This window comes from Talpa occidentalis, unplaced genomic scaffold (assembly GCF_014898055.3).
Source record: "Talpa occidentalis isolate TD23 unplaced genomic scaffold, MPIMG_talOcc4v2.1 talOcc4.14, whole genome shotgun sequence".
NCBI classification, from domain to species: Eukaryota; Metazoa; Chordata; class Mammalia; order Eulipotyphla; family Talpidae; genus Talpa; species Talpa occidentalis.
This window is the reverse complement of record NW_023601433.1, coordinates 70,741,426-70,761,618: the sequence shown is the minus strand read 5'-3', so window position 1 is coordinate 70,761,618 and position 20,193 is coordinate 70,741,426. Positions and strand designations below refer to the sequence as shown.

The window sequence follows — 20,193 nt, the reverse complement described above, 5'->3', positions numbered from 1 at the left end:
CTTAGTGAAGCAACAGATTGCAAGACCAGCAGTGTGTACATCATCATTGGGTGGAATTAGCATATTTTTGTGAGTATGTCATTTCTGAGTTCAATTTGTATATTGGGAATAACAACAAACTATTGACTGAGAGAAAACTAGAAAAGTATTTTATCAGATTTTGATGAGATTTCTGGGTGGAGGTGGTAGAAGAGGTGTGTGTGGGGGAGGTTGCACATTAGGCACAAGTTCTGCCTAAGGTTCCCAGAATGACAAAGGAATTTTCCCGAATGCTCACGATTTCCCTAATGCACAAATTTTCAAGCCTCAGTTTTTATCCTCAAATGGTTTCTCTTCCCCACATATATCAATTTCATCTATAAACTTCAAATATGCATATTTTAAATAGAACATCTAAAAGAAATTAATTGTAACAATGTGAGGTGAGGGATGTGCTAACAAAGCTTACTGTGGTGATCATTTCACAATCTACATATATCACACCGTCATGTTGCACACCTCAAACTTACACAATGTTAGTGAGAGCTATATATCAGTAAGGCTGACCAAAAAAAAAAAATCTATCCTAAGAACTCTGACATACGTGTTTAGCAAGACATGTACTGTTGCAAAGTTAACCTCACCTATTGAACTCAGTTTGCATACAGAATTCATAGCCTTTTGAATAAGCAGTTCCAGCTGTGATTTTGGATGTAGATCAGGGCAGAATTTATTTTATCTGTCAGATTAGCTTGCCTGAGAACAACCCATTCAGTACCGACAGGCATTTTCAACATCATCTCCCTCTTCACCCCACCTTATAGAACTCTCTGCCACTCCCGCATGCCCTATTGTGGTTAATGGTCATTGTCCACTTAGTGAAATAGTTCTTGACTGTCATGTTTCTGTACACTCAGAAAAAAAAAATCCTGTTGGTTTGTTCTGTGGAGATTTTTTCTCTTTTTCTTTATTCTCACTACCAAGCCATAGGCACATGACTCACTCAGCCTCTCGCTGCCTGGATCTCCCCCCAGATCTCACCACTACCACAGAGAATCTGAAATAGAAACCTACATGTATTGCTCTCCTGTTTAGGAGACCATGTTTGTGGCAGATCATGATAAAGCTTTTTAGACAGGGTTTTTAGCCTATCTTTCAAAGTCCTTCACAATTTGCCCCAATTTGTCTTTCTGGGTTCAACTCTAGCCCTTGACATTCGGGGCCCTTGACATTCCCAGAATAGGTTTTTAAAATTTTTCTTTTTGTATATGCAATTCCCTTTAAAAGAGATACTCCTCTGTCAACTTTGCCTTTATGAAATCTTATCTACCATCCCAAATCTAGCTTTGCTGTCAATACGTCAATGGCGTCTTCATATTCAGTAGAGAGATTTGCTGTCTATTGTACTTGGCAACCGTATCAGCAACCTTGATAAAATATTTAACCCACTGTGTTACAGGTTCTTCCCTTGTCTGTAAAATCAAGAGGTTAATGTGTGTTTCATAGTATCATTAAGTACGTTTAAGCAGAAGAGCTTACAGTACTGAATCATGCCCATTTTGTCACTGTGTTAGAATCTCATTCATTTTGGGAGCTGTTAATAAGAAAGGATCAGATCATGCTTATCTTTTTGTTAAAAAATTTTATGTTGAAAGTCTAGAGCAGTTGCTACCAATCTACCAAGGAGAAAAATGCCCTCTTGCTTCTGAGCACAGCTGAGGCTGAGAGGGTTGAGAGAGAGAAAGGAATCTCCTCCCCACTCTACCTGCTTGGTAATAAAACGACTATCAGTACACTATTAGGTGTCCTTGCTCTCTGATGCCACCATTCTTGTCCCTTGACTTGTTGGCTGATTAAATCTACCCTCACAACCACTCTTGTTAGGGCACTTTTTCCAACTTTGCAGATGAAGAGACTGAGGCACTCAGAGATTAAATACCTTGTGTGAAGTTAGGCAATTCAACCTGTTAATGGTCAACAAATATTTACTCATCCCAGACATTGTTCTAAGCTTAAACAAGTCCCTGGAAAACTTTCCTCTGCAGTTTCTGTATTCTGTTTCTTCTCAACAATGTGCCAAGGATTGTGTATCTAGATGTGACATACACACTGTACATTTTTCCACATTTAATACAATTAAAGAAAAATGTTTGCATCTTTTCATAGGGATTGTTATCTTTTTAAAAATTGTATTGAAGTATAATTAATATCTAACATTATAGTATTTTCAAGTGTACAACAAAAGGATCGCGTTTGTATAGATTGTGAAATGATGACCACAACAGACATTGCTTTTTTTAAACCTACATCCTATCATGTATTTCTCAGTGCCATTGAGCAGTGCTTTGTCTATAATTAGATTGCCAGACCTAAAATAGAAATAGATTTAATGAGCAAAATGGTTAGGAAAAAAATCTGAGGTTCTGTATCAATGTGCTTTGGCATTTTAATTTTTATTTAATTAATTTATTTTTGCATAGAAGAACCAGGGTATAGGCCAGAGGTATGGGGGCAGGGTTGGAGGGAGGCGTTGAGAGGATTCACCAGGGACAGAGTGGGGAGCAGAACAGACAGATCTACTGAAATACGCTGCTGAGGGTAGCAGAGGGCAGACAAGAGAGGTCTGCTGTGCCATGTGGGTTAGCTCCCTGGCTGGGGATTGAACTCAGGCCGTCGCAGTGATAAGCACTGAGACTTAACCCCTAGGCAATCATTTTTTAAATTATTTTTTTTTATTATTTTTAAACCAAAAAGAAAGTTTGTCAGATTATTTTTTCCTTGAAAAAAATATTCCAACTGCAGCTATGAAAGAGGAGAAAATTTTTTTAAAATGTGCTTATGACAGAGCTCACTCTTCATATAGAGTATGTACTACACAATCCAGGTGATCACAAATGCTGGTGGAAACTGTGGAGCAGCAAGTGTAGAAAATTATTAGAAAATAAAATATTGAATTTTACTTGATTACTTCAGTGTAGTATTTTTTCTAAATGCAAAGAGCACTTACCAAGAGGAAGTGGTTCACAACACATGGTAAAAAGTTTGTGATGTTTGCGGAGTGGAGAAAATCTAAAGCTTCTGTGTACCATTACACAGGAAACAGAAGTAGCTTTAAAATTACACATAATATCAAATAAAATTTATAGAGCTAAGATGAAGAAATCTCTTGGGCCAAGCTCTGCACGGCATACTTGAGGTCAGTGAAAATTTTATGAAATAGACAAACAAATAATGATTAGGCTGACAAACAGTTATGAAGTTAATGGGATAATCACTGTGGTCACATGAACAATACAGGCTAACACAACAACCAATCACAAAGGACATTTTTGTGGACACTGTGGATACTCATATGAATGGGCACACAAAAGCAACAGCCAAGACAAGAGGGTTTGTAGGTCAGCAGTATTATGTTGGGAAAAGTTAGATGGAAATGACATTTGTAATGAGAAAGGAAACATGAAATGACATGATTTATTTCAGTAATTTAAAAACATTAAGTGGGTGCTTTGAAAAAAAGCCTTAGAATTTGTCAGAGACACACACACACACACAGAACATGGGATGGGTTACCATATTTTAAAAAGTATCATCTTTTTAATGCTTTTGCTTTCAAATTGCATTGCTTTTGAATACAGATAGTCTCACTTCCATCTGTGCAAAGGATCACTTTTCTATATCTCTGGGAGACAAGTTGTTGACTAGTTTCACCTGGATATATAAGGGCTGAAAAAAACTTTTAAATTTTGAGATTTTCTTAAGTTCCCTTTTTATTCTAGTTCAGGCACCTATATAAGGAATGGGGAACAGCTTTTACATTTAGTATCTACTGTAACATCAAACCAAAGAGACAACATAAGTTAGGTTTTTTTGCAAACAAAAATAGAGAATATTCTATTCACTCATTTGTAAATAAAAGCCACAGATGTTAATTTTTATGCACAAAATTCCTATGAACAGTTATCTGTATTCACTCTCTCCCAATTGTCTCTATTTTCCTTTGAGTCTAGTCTGGTGTGGTTGAATGTTTGTATCTGTCCAAAATTCTCTCTAATCCCGCACAGTGTGATAGTATTATTGCTGGAGCTTTGGGGAGGTAATTTGGTCATGAGGGTAGAACCCTCATGTTGGGATTAGTGCCCTTATAAGAAGAGTCAGTCTCTGTCTCTGTTTCTGTCTCTGTCTCTCTTTCTCTCTCTCTCTCTCTCTCCACCAATCTCTCTCCCTGCCAGGTGAGAATACAATGAGATGACAGCCACTCGAAAACCAGGTAGAGGGTCCTCACTGGACACCAGATGGGCCAGCCTTGACAGTAGACTTTTCAGTTTTTACCAAACTGTGCCAAGACTCCCATTTTCCTTCATACTACTAAATCAGAAGGTTAATTCTTAGCATCTTAAACAGCATTTAATTTCCTTGAAAACAGGTTCCTCACTTGGATTCCATGAAAGCTTTCTTTCCTGATTTTCCTCCCAACAGAAGCCAATTTGCCTTGATGTTAATAAAGCTTAAGTCTACATGCGTGCCCTTTCTAAGCCTGTGTTTCTCTTTTGGCATCCCAGCAGTGGCATCCCACTGTTCTCATGTAGGGAGTGGTCTTAAGGCTTGAGGTGGGGCTGGTGGGATGCCATCAGTACCTCTACCTCACCAAGACTCCAGCAAGAGCTGAATCATTGGTAGATCTCATGGACTGTGGATGCCATCTTCAAGTCCAAGGAGAAGATCTAAAGGAGATCTTGTTCTTATCTGCTTCTTGCATGAGGTCACCTTGATTATGGCCACATTTTATCACCACCAGGACCACTCTAGAAACTGGAAGGGGCCAGAGCTGAAGAGTGTGTGGTCCTGGCTGAGGTGGACTAGTTATTTCCTGGGCCCTTGGGAGTGATGGGGTGCCATGCCATATTGTGTGAGAGCAAAAACCTCAGTTCTCTGAGGTCTCGCTCTTGGGCAAGAAGCATCATCAGAACAAGAAGCCACAGAGGAAGTTACGGATGGAGCCTTCCAAAGAGAGATGATACAAAAGTAAACTTTTTCTAAACTTCGCATAAAAATTTTTTAACAACCACACTGGAGATAAAACTAAATTATTTCTCTATTACCTCATAGAAATATTTAATTTGAATTCATCCTCACATGGAGAGGTTATCAAAGAATATGTAGCTGATGTAAGAAAAATATATCAGGCAATTAATTATGAGTAATGAAAACAAGACCTTTTTTTTGCATTTTATCATGTTTATGATATGTGCTTGAAGAAATTAGTTGTGATTCCATTTCTCACTCTTTGTAAATGTTTCCTTTTGTTGTTGATTTATTGGTTCATAATATTGTATTCTTTTTTTTTTAAAGGCTGCCCCAAATGGTCTAAGATTCAGGTCTTAGACATCCTTGATGGGTCTCGGCCCACCTTTTAGGCACCTCCCCTTCGCCTCTGCATTTGCTTTCTCATCAACCATATTCAGTTTCTCTTCTGGTCTCTAAACTCACTCCCTAGATGATCTCATCAGTTGCATGCCTTTAAATACCATATGCAGGCTGCCGACTTCTAAACAGTACCTCTAGTCCACGCTACTCTCTTATCTCACATATTCCCTATTACTTAGCATGGTCCTGTCCCCCGCTCTTGCCTTTCTGATTTTATCTCTTAACTCTCTGCTCACCCTGGCCTCCCAGTTGTTTCTTCAACACTGTGAGTATACATGTGTGTATGCTTTCTCTCCATCTTGAAAACCTGTTTCCCATTTGCCTAAATAGTTTCTCCTCACAGCCTTTCAGTCTTTGTTGAAATATCCCCTCATTATTGAGGACTTCCTTGACCTATTTCAGAAACAACTTTTTCACAACCCTGTTTCCCTGTTCATATTCTTGCCCATCATACCAACTAGAATGCAAGCCCTGTGAGGGCAGGGATTTGACTATTTTTGTTTATTGTTGGGTCCCAACAAATAGAGCAACATAGATATGTGATAGACACTGCTGAATGAGTGGATGAATAGAAAAACTAAAGTGCAATATATTTATGTAAACTGCATGAGGGCAATACCTCTGTATTCTTAGTGCTAAGCATAGAGCCCACAGCAGACTTTCAAAAATATTTGCTGAATAAATGAATGCCTTAAGGGAGAGTGGTGGAGAAGTAATGAAGGGAGACAGAAAAAAAGAGGAAACCAATTCAACCACCATAGTTGGTGGAAAGACACCAACTGGTTGATACCAAAGGTGAAAGATGGTTGGAGACTATTATTTATGCAAAACATGCTACTCTGCTAAGTCAAGCCGTAGGGATGGTGAGATGGCTGAATAAGACCCCCGTATGCTCAACAGGACTCAGAAGTCAAAGTCAGTGATACAGAGAAGCATATTAATTAACACTTACAAAGGTATTTAACCAAATCAAACTTTGATGGAACACTCTGAACATAATCCTGATGGTATGTATGAGGATGTGGCATCTCACCGGTAACACTTAGTTCAGTCAAGGGCCTCCCCTGGTGGTGCAGTGGTTTAGCTGCCCGCAGCCTCTGCAGCGCCAGTTCTATCCCTGGCCACCGGCAAGGGTCTCACATGGTGTGCAGACCTCTCCTGCCACACTCACTGCTCCCCTCAGCAGTGTATTTCATCAGTCTGCCTGTTCTGTTTCCTGCTCTGGCTCTGGTGAATTCTCTCACCCTCCTGTGCTTCTGACTGTACCCAGTGCTTGTATAAATAAATAAATAAATCTTAGAAAAAAAAAAAAAGAAGTCAAAGTCAGTGATACAGAGAAGCATATTAATTATCACTTACAAAAATATTTAACCAAATCAAACTTTGATGGAACACTCTGAACTTAACCCTGATGGGATGTAAGAGGATGTGGCATCTCACCGGTAACACTTAGTTGTCGAGAGAAATCAATCAGACAAATCCAAACTGAGGGACAAGATGCAAAACAAATGGACTGTTTTGGATTCTTAAAAAAAATAATAAAAAAACAGGATTTGTTGGGATAATTTGGAATTTAGGATTACAGATTGTGTGTCAGAAAAGGTATTGACTCAATTAACTTTCCAGAGTGTGTACTGTGGATGTAAGAGAATGTCTCTGGTGAAAAAAATAGAACAAACATGGCAAAATGTAAGAATGAGTGAATTTGGGTGAAGCGTGTGTGGGTGTGCATTATTTACATTTTTGGTGTTGGGAAGAAAAAGAAGCACCCTTTTAACTCAGACAGACCTGAGTTCAAAAAAAAAAAAAATAAAACAAAGAAAAAAAAGAAGAGGAAGGTGGGTGGGGGATATAAGGGGGAAAAGACTAAGTTAAAGAAAAAAAAAATCTATCCTGTGCACTGCTGGTAAGTTATCTCACCCAGATCTCATAAAAGTCATGTAGCGGGAGATAACATGTTTTTGAATTTTCATAGATGAGTTTATAGTCAGGGTTTAGAGTAAATGGCCCAAGATCCCACCTAATGCATGGGTGGGCAGTACTCAAACTCAAGTCTCTTTCGTTACTCCCCTGCCTTATCCAGAAAACAAGTCACACAGACAACAGAGGCACAGCAAGAGAGGTGTGTGTGGCAGGGCCTCCCTGGTGGCGCAGCGGTTGAGCGCTGGGTTTGCAAAGCTGCCCGCAGCCTCTGCATCGCCGGTTCAATCACCGGCTGCTCCCCGGCCACCAGAGGAGGGTCCCACATGGCGCGCAGACCTCTCCTGCCGCCCGCTGCTCCCCTCAGCAGTGTACTTCGGTCCTTCTGCCTGCTCTGCTCCCCGCTCTGGCTCTGGTGAATTCTCTCACCCTCCCGCGCTTCTGACTGTACCCAGTGCTGTATAAATAAATAAATAAAAAATAAATAAATAAAATAATGAAATAAATCTTTAAAAAAAAAAAAAGAAAGGTGTGTGTGAAAGAAAAATACAGATGGAAACACATTTAGACAAACAGACATCTGCCTAGAGGTGACACATATTCATCACCAATGCAAAGAAAGTAAGGAAAGAAAAAGGAACATCCCAGCACAGAAAAGTTTCCATGGAGTCACCTTCCCATCTGAGAGAAGAATCTCTCACATCACTGCCTCCAAAGACCTCCACAACTGGGTTGTGTCTTCAAAGAGAAGATCATGAATGTTCTGTCATGTACTGCCTTTCCAGAACGGGGTACTCCTACCTCTAAGATAAGATTCTTCTCTGGCATGGCTTTGGACCCACACCTTAGTCAAGGTGGAAAAGGAGAGGCAGCATATGTTTGGGTCTACGTGACTTACTTAACAAACAGGCTGAAATGAAAATTATCTGGTGACCGTAAGATTTCGACTGATGATTAAATCAAATTAATCTTCTCTTCTCTTCTTCCAACTCCAAGTTGAAAGTAGAAAAGGATAAAGGGGAGAAGGTCAAAAACACACAAGCTTCAATTTTCCATTTTGCTGTGACAGTGAAGAGCAATGTTTTCCAGGGCAAAGAAGATTTTCTATGGGACCGCTAAAATTCTTAAACATCCCAGCATGGGGATAATGGTGTCAAATACTTTATAAGCTTCAGGAGGGCAAAAGGGATATTTGGTAAAGATTCCTAAAAATTAGAGTCATCCTTTCATTAACCATCACTGAAGTAACAGAACCAGGTGCTCCACTGGGGCTTGGAGGGTCAGTGTTAGGCAGAGTGCACAGTCCAGGTTTTGCTTAGAAAGCAGTATATAGCCACTCAGGACTGAACCCACCACAATACATAGCCACTGAAGAGCTGAATCTACCACACAATAGTACTGGTGGTCAGTATTGTGAAGTGTCACTAATTGCAAAATAAATCCATAGGTTGCTGCAAAATAACAGAAAAAAAAAAACGCCACGGAAACCAAAAGAAAAAATAAAGGCAACTTATTTCCTCAACTCAAGCACACCTATTTTTGTATTTCAGTGCTTCTGAAATCATGATGCATAGAGTAGAATAAGAAATTTGGCAACCACCAATAGGAATCAACTCTGACACCGTCTACCTCAACTACACATGTGCAAACTGAGTAGAGCAGAAAAAGCATTTATTCACCTACCTCATTTCACTTGGGTTATCTGTACTGGTAAGAGAACACACAGTTCAACTGTTAAATTAAATTTGGATGCCAAATCATGGTTGAAAAAGTTTCAAAAAGATTCACAAAGATGTAAAGTCACATTTGCAGAAAACTGTCTGTCACAGGGCAGCCATGCTATGATTGTCATTTTCAAAGTCAGAAGATACCGAAATGTTCTTTATGCCTCATGAAGGATTATCTTTTAGGTACCAAGTGCTGACCTATCAAATGCTTTTAATTGGAATTTAAAGAAGTTGTTCAACTTCCAGTAATACTTAAGGCAATAAAGAAAAAGAATTCATGTGTTTAACTAAACAAGAAGTATAGAAGAAATCATGACTTTTTTAGATTAACCTAAAAATTATATTGTGAACTCTAAAGGCTGAAAGTAACACAGGGTTTGGGTAATGGACAGCAGAGTGCTGGCATGTTCTGCACATTTTAAAATGTTGAGATTCTCCATTTGAAGATACGAAGACATAATTTATTTGTAGTACTAAATAGTGCTAAGTAACTCTATGAACATTGTATGTCATTAAATCCTGTTTCTGAACGTGCAGGGCACTATCTCCTACCTCCAAAAAGAAAATGTCAATTATTGAAGAAATTTGATAATAATGTTGAATGTTGTTAACATGAGAATTGAAAAATGACCTTTGGTTTTAACTACACAGAGGTCGTTGGTTATCTCTGGAGTACTGAGGGTGGAAGACAAACGGAGCACCTTCAGAGGTGAGTGGAAAATGGAGATAAGCAGATTGAGGAGGTGGGGCCCACATGGCCATAGCAGTTGTAAAGTGTTTTTCTTTTTGTCATTCGAAATTCTTCCAAAGTCACTTTAATGGGGATGTGCTTTCCCATCACTTCATCACTTCTCTATTGTTGGGAAGTTATAGTTCGCTCTTTAAGATACAAGTCAGATGTTTTCACTGGTAGAAAAATCATATGCAGCATTGTTCATGGATAAAAATGGCAGTAACAACCAAATCTTGTCTTTCTGTCGGGTGAGGAATTTTCTGTTTTTGCATCTTGGTCAATGTTTTGCACCAAAATCCCAAAGGTCAAGTGTGGTCAACTCTGTATCAGTGAGCTCACGACTGTGTCCCACTGCACTTTTTTTTTAATCTGGAATTATCAATGGCCATTTCTGTGACTGTGTGTTAAAATATATTAGGTGATATACACCATGGAAAAAATTACACCAGGAAAATCTGAGGTACATCAAACATGTTTCAGTGGCATCTCAGTTTGAATATCTTCCTCAATTTTTTAGTAAATTTTCTTTCTTCTTCCTCAAAGATGCTACTGATAATACTTTTACGCTTTCATTTTTAAGCAAGAAAGGAACGAATTTTTGACTATCCCAAGATGACTCATCCTTTCAAACAAAACAAAAACATTTAATATTTTTCTCCAAAGTCATCTTCCATAAGTAGCCTGGATGGATTTCTGTTTTGTGCACATGTCCCCTCTGATTGTGGGCCCATCTGGGTGGGCCTCAAGCTGGGGAACCACTGAGCTGCATGGGGCAGAGGAGCTCCTCCCCCAAGGACTGGAAGAATCTACATCCAGGATGCCTGGTGTAAAACCAGTACTGCCACTTGTTAGAATTGCTGTGTAACCCTGGGAACTTAACCTCATTTTCTAAAAAGGTGTGATAATATACCACCTCCTGGGTCAAAGTGAGAATTCTAGAAATTCATATGAAGTGCATAGAACAGACGGGCTTAGTTCTGTGAACTCCTCAGTAAGTAGAAGTGCTAACACCAAGAAGTAATTCAATCTGAAGACATATTTAGCCTCCAAAGCCTGGAAGACCCATCAATGTGCAAGGACACAAGCTGACCATGGTTTCAGAGAGGAGGAAGATGCTGACCACAGCACGGCAACCGTTAGAGTCAACACTGCCCTGGCCAGGATCCTCCCTCTCGCCCCATCCCTTCCCCACCAGGGAAACCACCTGGTCCTTAGTTGGTAGGAAGGTCATGAGTGCAAAGCAAAGTGAGAGGGTTAAAAAGAACAATTGTATCTTAAAGGAAACCAAAAACACAGGTCTGTTTGTGGATTATATTGGAATTACCCACAGCAACAGCCAGGGCTAGTTGCACAGAGATCACAAGAGGAAGAAAGCAGGGCTGCCACCTCAGGAAAAGTGAAAGCAAAGCCACTCAGAAACAGCATGTAGCCTGCCGTGGCTGGAGCCACCAGCAGTGCAGCGGGAATGACCGCAGCCCTTTTCCCAGGGCAGTCACATGGACAGTCACATGAGACACGCCCAGGATTCTGGGAATGTGCCAGGAGGCGCTGTGAGTTGGAGTTGCAGAGACTCCCCTGAGGGTGGTTGTAGCTGGAGTTTTCTAACTTAGATCTGGGGTATTTACCAATTGTCTTTACCAATTGTTCCCTTGGATTGGCATGACCTAGACATACCAATACAGGGACATACACACATACATAACATAATCACTTATTATTTTCACATAAATTCAATGATAGGTTGCTGCTTTAAACCATGACTTTTCACTTCCGAATTCATTCACTCATTAGTTCAAGAAGCATTTATGGAATGTAAACTCTGCCAGACTTGAGTTTTATCCCCCAATATATAAACATCCAATTGTTAGAATCCAAACCTTGAGAATTTGTTAGATGAATGAAGTTCAAAATGTAAAAAGGACAGACACAAAAACTGTGTAACACTATGCTAACAATAATAAACACACAAATAAAATAACAAGGGATCAGAGGAGAGAGATCATTAATTTTCTTGGGGGGTGGAGTTATTCTAGGCAGCCTGAGATGGTGGGAAATAGAGCAGTTAATACCTGTTTCTGAAGGTCCGGGTTTACCTCTGCATTTAACTTCGGTGTGATGTTGAGAAACTTGCTTAGCATTGATAGCTTTCATGTCTAAATCTATAAAATGAGAATATTCGACGGGTTTTTGTAAGGATTAAAGTAAACTAGAGTATGCACACTGCTCACCTGATGCCTGAACCATGTGAAATGCTCACTTAAGGCGGAGAATGGTTGGACCTTCTCTGTTTAGTTAGTACATGTATCTTACAAGAAGATGGCTAGACGCTTGAAAGAACAGGGTAGGTGGATACAATGGAGTAATCTAGAAAGGGCAAAGCTAATCTCTGTTTGATAAGGTCATTTTTTGGAAATCAATGCACCATTAATATTCCTGCCCTGGGCAAATGCACCACCTCTTGAAGCAAATATTTACTCAATTTCTGTAGGATTCTGAGGCACTTCTTTGCTTTACTCATATACAAGGGACATAGTCATAGTATTATAGCAATGGTGATGATGCGTGGTGCTTTTTTGGACACATCTGCATCTGCAGTTTTTCTGGACACTTCTCCCATTAAAATGTGTAACGTTAGATTGTTTAAGATTTTTCTTATTTCTTGATATGGGCTTGTATTGTTACAAACTTCCCTCTTAATACTGCTTTTGCTGCATCCCAAAAATCCTGGTATGTGTTATTTTCATTCTCATGCACCTCCACATACATTCTGAGTTCTTTGATTTCTTCAGTTACCCCCAGAGTTGTTAGTATCATCATCTTTAATCTTCACGTGTTTGTGTATTTTCCTCTTTTCTTCTTCTAGTTGATTTCTAACCTTATATGCCATTGTGATTGGAGAAGATGCTCAGTATGATTTTGATCTTCTTAAATTTATTGAGATGTTTTGTGTTCCAACATGTGGTCTGCCCTAGAGAATATTTCATATGCGCTTGAGAAGAACAAATATTCTGCTTCTTACATTCCCAAGAACGATGCACAAGAATTCCCTTTTCTCCATATTCTCCCCAACACTTATTATTTCTTGACTTTTTGATAATCATTCCAACTGGAGTAAGGTGAAACCGCACTGTGATTTGATTTATATTTTCCTGATGACTAGTGATCTTGAGCACTTTTTCTTGCACCCATTGGCCATGCATATGTTCTCTTTGGAAAAATGATTATTCATATCCTCTGCACATTTTTAAAATAGGATTGTTTATTTTTCTGTTATTGAGCTATATGAGTTCTCTATGTATATTTTGATATTAACTTTTTTTTAAAAAAGATTTATTTATTTTTATACAAGAACTGGGGTACAGGCCGGAAGCACGGGGGTGGGGGGTGAGAGGATTCACCAGAGACAGAGCAGGGAACAGAACAGGCAGACTGACAAAATACACTGCTGAGGGGAGCAGCGGGTGTGACAGGAGAGATCTACTTCACCATGTGGGATTCTCGCCGGCCGACAGGGATCGAACCCGCACTGTAAAAGCTGCGGACAGCTTCACAGTGTGGCATTCAACCGCCTGCACCACCAGGGAGGCCCCAATATTAATCTTTATCCAATATCTGATTCATAAATATTTTTTTGCCATTCCAATGTGAGGGTTGCTCACAAAAAAAGGGAAAACATTCTTTTCATCCCACCCAACTGTGACTTTCTTTTCAAAAACACTGCCAGAGTCAGTCTGGCATTCCCCAATGTCTGATTGGGAAATTTTATAAACAAATTTCATTTGTTTATTTTTTTGTTACTAAGCTCAGTAACTTTGCAGGAGTGTTTTCTTGTCATCAGATAATTATTTTATTTCTCTGGAGGCAACAACTGCAATTAAGAACTTAGCATTATCTGTCTAGGTTCAGAACTGATTCTTCATTAAGCTTTCCAGTCAACATTATTTTATTTATACAATTTTTTTCTGAAGACTAAATCAATGTTTTACAAAAAAACAATTTGGTTTACAAAATTATGACCTAGTAATCAGAACATATTTCCTCTCTATGTTGGATGATTAGTGGGGAAAAATTAAAGATGATACAGAGGAGCTAAGTAAAAGTAGATATTTAAAAATATATAATCTATAACTGATTTAAAAAATGTCAAAAACTAGTCTACACCAGAAAATCTCAATAAATTATCTAAATGAGAAATTGCTTAAGATGTATCCTCTGACCAAAATATGATATATAAAAAATAAAACATTATTTAAATTTAAAGATACTGTAAAAGAGCATTTTCCTAACAACTTAGGAATCAGAGAAGAATTTTTCAAGATAATTTCAAACTATCTAGAAACTAACCATAGTAAAAACCACACACACACACACACACACACACACACACACACACACACCCCACAATTCAACCAGAGTCAAATTCAGAGGAAATTTTGGAGAAGAAAATAACAGAAGATGTCAACAATGATAGTATTAAAGCAGAACAGTGAAAGCATAGATACAAAATAGATAATATGAAACATAAACAAGAATAACAAAGAATTTGGCACTTTATAGTCTTATAATTAAAACATAAAATGAAATACAGTCTAATTTGTGCTAGCATATTATAGCATCTGTGTTTTGTATCTACATTATCACTGATAAATTATTTCAGAACATTACAACTGGTCAATGAAGCCCCGATATAATGTATCAGAAAGATAATGTGGACACAGAGAAAAATGTCACACTGCCCTTGGTTAATACTTTAATCAGGTTCATGAGTTTTTCTGGGTAAGTTCTCAGTAAAACTTCTAAGACCATCTATCAAGTTTCCCCACTTTCTATTCCATTCACTGTTCTGTTGCTCAAAGGTGCTGTCTTGACAAAAGGTATTTGTTAGATAATAAACATTTCCAGTTTCATAAATAGGAGTAAAAAGCAGCTTTAATTACTTTCTGAGGAATTTGACAACTCTAACATTTCAGAAAACTGATAGTAATTTCAGCTGTGACCCACATTATCTTTGGCATAGACCCTCTCTATTCTTTCTTTTCCATTATCTTTATTCATATCATCTAATCTCTGGATATAGTTTCAGAGTGAAGCAGAAGCATCTTAATGGTACCTCCATCTTGCCCTCACATTCAGACCTGCATTTATACTTCCTTCACCTGCAGGGCATTCCTACAAGGCAGTTCCACCAGTGGTTTAATTGCCAGCTGTCTTGTTTCCTGGGGCTTGGGGTCACATGGAGTGTGCAGGGCAGTACAAAAAGTCAGTTTTACCTGGGCCAGGTCCTGCAGTGTGAAGGAGGTCATAAGGTCCTGCTCTGGGCAAAGCAGCCCAAGGCTTGTAGACAGGAGGTATGGCTGCGAGGGCCACAGCCAGTGTTAGGCTGGGACCTGCAGCTGGTGGCTGGAGCTCTTGGGGCTCCTGGCATATGGGCTGCAAGAGGTGGAAGGCAGAGGGGGGGGTCAAGTCTGCCTTCGGAGCCAAGAGATGTAGCTAGGCTTCAGACCCCTGTTGGTCCTGGGTCTGGTAAATCTGAAGCTGCCAAGCTGAAGGGTTGGGGTGCAACTGCCTGTCTGTGATGGGTAGGGGGGACCTACAGTGGTGCTGGAGCCAACTGGCCAGGGACTGCAAAAGGACAAAACCAAAAGCCAGAAGGTCAAGCTGCTGAATCACATACACTGTTGATAACCAATATTACAGCTAAATAAACAGATAAATAAATCCTATGACTTACAAAAAATGAATGAATGAAAATCAACTACAACTTACCAGTCTCCACCAATGAACTCTCACCCTCCACTACCTTGGATTCTCACTACAGGTTGTGGGACAGCAAGATCCAAGCTAGAGCCTATCTGGGGACAACATCAGCCCAGAGAGGATCTGGGTGAAAATTGGATCTAGGGAAGGTGTAGAACAGAGCAGCCAAGTGAGGCTGATATTGCCATGGGTGCCTGGCAGGACGCCAGAAGCCCCACGTAAGGAAGTGGGAAAGCAGATGAGACGAAGGCAAGAAAAGGCTGGGTGAAGAATCACGGGGTGACTTAGTAAGAGCTGTGGATGTTGGCGATGGCCAGGCTCAGCCTTGCTGCTTGTGCTGCAGGTGTGGAAAGGACTAGCCCTCTCCCTAGGGAATAACTCCTCTTTCCCCTGCAAACCAGCCTGGTTATCTCCCTTCAGATCTCTTCTCTGGAACTTCAAGGGGCCTCCTGCTAGCCACCTGCTTTGGAGGTCAAACATTTGATTAGTCAGAGCATCTTGTCAATTCAGAAATTCAATGCCCTTGAACTTCTCCCGTTTTTCCCAAAACCACCTCCTTAGTTCAGGTCCCCTTCAGGAGTTATCAGGATCCAACTAACTATTTATCTCCCTAAATCTAGTAGAACGCTACCAGAGTTTTCTTCTTAAAACCCAGCTCTGTTCATATCTTTTCAATTAGTAAAAAATTTCAGTGGCTATCTACTTGCCAGTAAGCGGCGTGTCTAGGACAGAGCTCTTAACTGTTCAGAACCAGAGTGGAATATTGTGCGAATCTCCCTGAGGCTTTTTCAAACTATACCTTCCCATCTCCAAATCTTATCACTAACCCCTTCCCCGGAAAGAGGGGTGTGTTTGTGGAGTTGAGAACCGCTGCAAGGGCACTTGCTGTTGATAAGAATGCAAGAATGTGTGTCACGCTGTGAACTAGCAGGTGGAAGCAAAAGAAAAAAAGATGTTGCCAACCACGGTTGCCTAGGGAAACAGATCACACCGGATGCGGGTTTAGGGCACACAGCTCCACCACTTACTTTCCTTTTTTTAAAGTCCTTTTTATCACTAGGTGAGTCCAAAACACAAGGGAATGGGAAGGGAAGAGAAAAAGTTAAAAGGAAAGGAAGTAGTGACCCTCTGAGGTTGCTTGTTTTTGTTGGTGGAGGGCTAATAAAGTTTCTAGGCGGAGAATCCCAGGAGCTGCCCCTTCTAATAGAAAATGCTGTTCTCTTCCTTTTCCCTTTAGCTTACTTTAGAATTCATCTAAGAGCCTCTATTCAGCTTAACAGTCAACACCAAGTTATAGGAGACAAAATGTGTGCAAGTATCTAGTTTATAAGCCAACTCAGTAGCCACTAGCCACCTGTGGCTGTTGAGTCCTTGAATCATGAATGTGCTGTAAGTATAAAACACACTGAATGTGGAAGACTTCTTATGAAAACAAAGAATAAAAGAATTTATTAATAATTTTAATATGGCTTAAATTTGATGTAATTTAGTATAATGAATATTGAAGATATTTTTGGTTATGGTAAATAGAATATATTACTAAAAATGAACATTATCACTTTTTTTGAAAATTTAAAGATAAATATGTGGCTTATATTTATTTCTACCAGACAGCTCTTGCCTAGAGCACTATAATGCTGTTATTACAAGTGACTGAGCATTTGACTCAAAGATGGTAGACTGTGGTGACTGCATCATGGAAATGCAATCTGAACATGGCATGTTAAATCAGAATCGCCCTGTTTCCTTTCCCACTGCACTTTATGTTCCAGCAACCAAACTGTTTCATGCATGTGGTGCCCTGGGTTGCCTTTGTCCATGGGGGTCACCTGGAAATACCTTCAACCTGCTAAGTGCCTCTTGGTCACCCTCCTATAACGTCTTCCCTATCATCAGTCTCTTCACCACATTTTTTCAGTACCTATGACTATCACACAATGTAGGGTGTTTATTTACAGGACTGTGTCTCACCAGACTAGAAACTTCTTGAGGTTAGAGGTCATATCTTACTCTATTTTATATTTCCACACTGACACATGGTTGGCCCTCAACAGATGTGTGTGGAAACTGAAGAACAAAAAAGTTCCAATTATAGTATATTGAGCAGAGTTTCATTTAACTGCAGTGTTTGTGTAAGTCGCTGCCCCTCAACCCCCATCCCCAAGCCTCGCCTGGAGAAGTGCTTCTCTATGTAACAGTCAGAGTGGCCAGGTACCCTGGGCTTTCAGTTTCTCTGTTCAATAGAGGTAATGAGAGCACCCATGTGTTCACAGCACTGCAAGGCATGACCTACATTCATGGCCTGAGCAACATCTTTTCTGTTTGCTCCTTCCGAAAGGGGATGTAAGCTGTCGTGCATTTAATAAACACGTTAATGTCCATATTATTTATGGACCTTAACAAAAGGACCTCATTCTCCCAGAGAAAACAAACAAACCAATACCATAACCCAGACCTACTCCATTCATTGTCGGTTGTGAATTTTGTGTTAGCTCAGATGAGTTTATTGATATAAATACAGCAGTCACAGGTAAGTTTACTGAATCACTAAATTCATTGAGATAATACATTGTAAATTACTTGAAAAGATCGTGTGGTAATTTTTTTTCCCTTCACATAACCAATTTGTTCTTTTCCTTTTGAGATGAAATTCTAATAATGCACTTAACTGAAGACTGTACTTTTTTACCTGATGACAATTAATTATCTATTAATCAGTAGTCAATAGCAAGTGGCATTCCACTAAGTCACACTATTTCATAACGGCATTGCCTTGATACCTATTGCAATTAAAACAAATAAAATGGCATTGATCTTGATTTCAGGAGCTATGTCTTAATAACCACTTTGAGCTTTCCTAATGTCAAAATAGTGATATTTACCGCATACTTATCAGCAGAGAGATGTTTACATAACAGTGATAACGAAATCTAACATTCTTTAACAGTTAATAGTGAACTTAGGTCTGCTCTAACATTTGAATCCATTTGAAATCCAGCCATGCAATGAGGAAGCTCTCCTCTCCTCTCAAGCTGGCCTTAGATTTTGAAAAAATATATATCTTTAAATTCTAGGTAGAAAAAAAGCTTCTTTGTTGAAAAGACTTTTGACCTCCCTTCCTTAGACTTCTGCTGTTAAGCTCACAGTCATAGAAATCTTGTATTATATAAAACTCATGTCAATGGTTTTGAATTTATGTATGACCATGGGGTTTCTTAGCATTCATTTCTTGCCTTTTCACTTATTAAAAACAATTTTCATTGTTGTGTTTCTCATGGAGGTGGAACATTACTGATTGGTGGACTACATTCTTGTTTTTATCTATATAATAAAGATTGTTGGTCAACTCTTTTGGCACGTTTAGGATCCCAAAGATCTGGTTTTATATTTCATTTTTTAAAAAGATTTATTTATGCATGCTAGAACTGGGGTACAGGCCAGAGATATGGGGGGGGTGGTGAGAGGATTCACCAGAGACAGAGAGGGGAACAGAACAGGCAGATCTATTGAAATACACTGCTGAGGGGAGCGGCGGGTGAGTCAGGAGAGGCCTTCTGCACCATGTGGGTAGCTCCCTGGCTGGGGATCGTACTCGTGCTGCAGTGGCTGCCGATAGCTTCATAGGTTGCGTCTTAACCCCTTGTGCCAGCAGGGAGGCCCTATATTTCATTTCTTACACTATACAATATTGGGAAAATTTCTTAAATTCCTTAACTGTTGTTTCTAATTTGTAAAATGAAAATAACACTATCTTCCCAAACAGTTACTTCGCCTGAAGGACATTAACCTCACATATTATTAGGCACACAACTATTATCAATCACTAGTTCCTATCGGTGTCCTAAACTGAACTGCTAGTCTCTCCTCCAACCTCCCCATCGAGGTTGAGGACAAGTCTATCCCTTTCAATTGTTTAGCACCAAGATTTTCGAGTCAACCTCCATTCCTTTTACTTTGACACGCCACAGCCACTCTGTCAAGAAATCCTTTTGACTGTCCCTTCAAAATATGTGCCAATTCTCAGGCCCCCTACTGAGCTCCATGCTCTCACCTTTTCCCTGTCCAGTCTGTTCTCAAGGAGTCAGAGAGAGACTTTTAAATCCAAGTCATATCACGTACCCTCTTCTAAGAATCCTGCAATGGCCCCTCAATTTCACTCAGAGTAAAAACCAAAGTTTTTACAATAGTTTAGAAGAACTTGCATGATCTGCCATCTCTTCACCCTCCTCGTACCTCTCCAGCTACATCTGTGACTCCACCTTTGCTCACTCCAGCCACCTGGTCTTCTTGTGCCTCAACTGCACTAGGTACAATCTGACCTTACAGCCTGACACTGGTTGTTCCAGCAGAGAATCTCTTGGTTAACTTCTTGATCTCCTTCAAACCTTTGCTCAAATCTCATCTTTCAATGAGGCCAAGCTTGACCACCCTACTTAATCCTGCAACTTTGCTTAGGTTTGTCTTTTTTCTTTTTCTTTTTTTGTAGAACTTATCACTTCTGATATCTTTAATAGTTATTTATCTGTCCACGAGAACATAAAGTCCATAAAGGCAAGAAGAGGTCTTTGTCTCTAATGTTCACTGGCTTGTCCCTAGCATGTAGGATGGTGCTTGGCAAATATTTTTGAGTGACTGAATTGCATTTAAAAT

The 20,193-nt window shown here is 39.6% G+C and overlaps 1 protein-coding gene across 1 annotated transcript in view; it reads right to left on the bottom strand.

Moving 5' to 3' along the window:
* Positions 1 to 20,193, bottom strand: part of APBB1IP (amyloid beta precursor protein binding family B member 1 interacting protein) — a 66,423-nt gene that overhangs the window by 41,374 nt on the left and 4,856 nt on the right.